Genomic DNA, 4423 nt, shown 5'->3' with positions numbered 1-4423 from the left:
ATAAATGGAACTGGCCTCTGCAACTGGAAAGAAAATTATCTTTTAACCATCCAAACTGGGTTCAATCAGGGTTGTGTCGTAGCACTGACCAGTTTTTACTATCTACCTCCACGTTATTTAGTTACTGATCTCTCTGTGCTCTCCTTTTGGCAATGAGATTTGAGATCAAGTACCAACTTGATGTCTGTCTCCATTACTTACCCCCTCAAGACCAAGACAAAAGTGAACAAGAAATTAATCATTGACCTCCAGTATGCAAATAATGGCTTCATTTTTGCCCACTCTGTGAAGGAACATCAAACCACCCTGCACACACCCCTCCACTAAGACTTACAAGATTTTTGTACTGTTCCATAATATTTGAAAAACCCAAAATCCTATCACAAGATGTTCCTGGCCATTTTACATAGTTACATAGTACAGTTGAAAAAATACATAAATCCATCAAGTTCAACCAAGGGATGGGTCGACTCGTGATGTAAATTTTAGACAAGGAGAGTGAGGCCTAGGTAACTAAGCCCCTAGCAATCATCATTGCTGGAGAAACTTTGGAAGTTGTTTACCATTTTCCCTACTTTGATAATCATCTATCCCAGAAGGCTAGCTTTTAAGGAGTTGTGCCACTATTCTAAATGTATCCTGCCCAACTGGTATTGTTGTTTTATCACTTTCCCCAAATACCACCATTTATTGAAACTGTCTTATCCTAACATTATTAGTCTACCATTGCACCTTGTAGCCAATCTGTTTTGATATTCAGTTGCTGTAGGTTATGTCGTGCATTGGAACCTTTTAATGTAGGATGCACAAGCATCATTGGTAAGAATAATGGGCGTGGTTAGTGTCATATGCTGTGCTGTGCTGGAGACATCTCACTGCCCTAAGACATGATAGGACAGCAGATATATGACAAACCAAGAAGTAGGATTTAAGCTTATACAATCAGAGAAAACTGCAAATGAGGTAATAAAAAATAAAAAAAAATCCAAGGAAGAATAGGAGCTAGAGTAATTGATAAAAATAAACTTCAGATTGAAAAATAGGTTATGGCACAACCCCTTCAAGGAGAAAGTTCATCATTGCACGAGCTATGCCTCCAAGTCATCAGGAAATTGTAGCAGCAGATCTTTGAGAACCATGACCTTAAGTAGGAAGCTAAGCTAATAGTCTATAAGAACATCTATGTGTCACTACTCTCCTGTATGGCGACCTAACTTACAGTTGTCACCTGAAGGCTCTTGAGAGTATCAGTCAGTGCTGCTTCCAAAAGATGCTACACATTAACTGAGCGCATTGATGCATCAATTGCAGCATCCTTACTGAGGTAAAGGTAACCAGCATCAAAGCAATGATATTGAAGAACCAGTTGCATCACAATGGCCAACTTGCTTCTTCCCAAACAGGGACAGGATATAAGATACATAGAAAAACCTACAAACAAGTGTCTAGGCGAGAAGCTCCGCACATAGTCTGAGAAGGGCATGACAGTACCCCCCCTCCGGACACCCCGGCCCAACCTTATCCGGGTGGGATCTGTGAAAAGCCCTCACCAGTCGACTGGCACTGACATCCAGCGCCGGAACCCACATCCTTTCCTCAGGGCCTATCCCCTCCAGTGTACCAGGTACTGAAGGGAACCCCGAAGAACTCTAGAGTCAAGAACCCTGGAGATCTCGAACTCTAAATTTCCATCGACCAGAACAGGAGGAGGGGGCAATGGCAATGGTTCCACCGGTTTCCCATATTTTTTCAGTAAAGACCTGTGGAACACATCATGAATCCTCCAAGTCTGCGTAAGATCCAGCCGAAATGCTACTGGATTGATCACCGCAGATATTTTGTACGGACCAATAAATCTTGGACCCAGTTTCCAAGATGGCACTCTCAGCTTAATATTTTTAGTGGACAACCACACCAGATCACCCACACACAGGTCCGGACCAGTCACACGTCTCTTGTCAGCCATTCGCTTATACCTCTCACCCATCTTCTCTAAATTCACTTGGATCCTCCGCCAGATAGAAGACAAGGCAGAGGAAAATCTCTCCTCCTCTGGCATCCCAGAGGAACTAGTCCCAGAAAAGGTACCAAACTGAGGATGAAAACCGTATGCACCAAAAAATGGCGACTTACCCGTGGACTCCTGCCTACAGTTATTCAAAGCAAACTCTGCTAGGGACAAGAATGAGGACCAGTCCTCCTGATTCTCAGCCACAAAGCACCTCAAGTAGGTCTCCAGGTTTTGATTAGTACGCTCTGTCTGTCCATTCGACTGCGGATGAAAAGCCGAAGAGAATGAAAGTTGAATGCCAAGCTGAGAGCAGAACGCCCTCCAAAACCTGGAGACAAACTGCGTGCCCCTATCAGAAACCACATCCGAAGGAATACCATGCAATTTTACGATATTATCAACAAAAATCCGCGCAAGAGTCTTAACATTAGGCAGTCTAGTTAATGATATAAAGTGAGCCATTTTACTAAAACGGTCAACTACCACCAAAATTACTGTTTTCCTGGAGGAACTTGGCAGATCCGTAATAAAGTCCATAGACAAGTGCGTCCAAGGACGAGACGGAATAGACAAAGGGAGAAGTGAACCAGCTGGTCGAGTATGAGAAACCTTTGACCGTGCACAGGTTTCACAAGCTGCCACGTAATCCTCAATGCTCTTGCATAACCCGGGCCACCAGAACCTCCGGGATACAAGATCAAAGGTGGACTTACCACCAGGATGTCCAGCAAGGACAGTATCATGATGTTCCTTGAATACCTTGTATTGCAGTTCATCGGTAACAAACAACCTCCCTGGGGGACAAGAACCAGGAGCCCCCTCCTGAGCTCCCAACACCTCCATCTCCAATTCGGGGTACAGAGCGGAGACCACCACTCCATTAGCCAAAATCGGAGCAGGATCCTCAGAATCACATCCCCCAGGAAAACTGCGAGACAATGCATCTGCCTTGATGTTCTTAACCCCTGGGCGAAAAGTGACCACAAAATTAAACCTGGTAAAAAACAGTGACCATCTGGCCTGTCTAGGGTTCAGACGCTTGGCAGATTGCAGGTAAGCCAAATTCTTATGATCCGTATAAACTGTAACGGGGTGAGACGCCCCCTCCAACCAGTGACGCCATTCCTCAAAGGCCAATTTGATGGCCAGCAATTCTCTACATCTATTCTCCTACATCATAATTCCTCTCGGCGACAGAGAGCTTCTTAGAAAAATAAGCACATGGAACCCATTTGCCAGGAGATGAACCCTGCGACAGCACCGCTCCAACCCCCACTTCTGATGCATCAACCTCCACCACGAATGGCTGAGACACATCAGGCTGCACCAGAATGGGAGCAGACGCAAAACATTCCTTAATAGTCGAAAAGGCCTGCAGTGCTTCATCTGACCAGACAGAGACGTCGGCGCCCTTCTTAGTCATGTCAGTCAGAGGTTTTACAATGGTAGAATAGTTCAAAATACATTTTCTATAATAATTAGTAAACCCCAAAAACCACATCAAAGCTTTCTGATTCTCTGGTCGGTCCCATTCCAGAACCGCCCGGACCTTTTCGGGGTCCATACGAAAAACAGAGTCAGAAAGTAGATATCCCAAAAACAGAAGCTCCTGCACAGAAAACACACATTTCTCCAATTTGGCATATCATTTATTCTCCCCAAGGATCGTCAAAACCTGTCTCACATGATCCTGATGGGTCTTCAGATCAGGAGAGTAAATTAAAATGTCATCCAAGTAAACTACCACGAACCTCCCCACCAAATGATGAAAAATGTCATTGACGAATCGCTGAAATACCGCTGGCGCGTTCGTCAAACCAAAAGGCATAACCAGATTGTCAAAATGACCCTCGTGCGTATTGAAGGCCGTTTTCCACTCATCCCCTTTCTTGATTCTGATCAGATTGTAGGCCCCCCTCAAATCCAACTTAGAGAACACCTTGGCTCCAACAATCTGATCAAAAAGATCAGGGATCAAAGGAAGGGTATACGGATCCCGGACTGTAATACGGTTCAATTCCCGGATATCCAAACAAGGTCTCAGCGATCCATCCTTTTTCTTTACAAAGAATAAACCTACTGCCACCGGAGACTTTTTTGCCAAACTCTCGGCAATATACTTCCACATGACCTCTCTTTCGGGTTGAGAAAGATTAGAAAGCCGAGACTTTGGCAACTTAGCCCCTGGGATGAGATTAACTGGACAATCATAGTCACGATGAGGCGGCAATTCTTGAGCCCCACCCTCCGAAAAGACATCCGCAAAATCGGAGAGATACTGAGGTAGAGCCGTAGTGGACACCCCAGAGATAGATGTGCCAAGACAATTATCCGAACAAATTCACTCCACCCAATGATTTGTCTTGCTTGCCAATCTATAATTGGGTTATGTTTTGTCAACCACGGTAACAC

This window comes from Bufo bufo, chromosome 4 (assembly GCF_905171765.1).
Source record: "Bufo bufo chromosome 4, aBufBuf1.1, whole genome shotgun sequence".
In the NCBI taxonomy this organism is placed as follows: Eukaryota; Metazoa; Chordata; class Amphibia; order Anura; family Bufonidae; genus Bufo; species Bufo bufo.
This window is presented reverse-complemented; position numbering follows the sequence as displayed.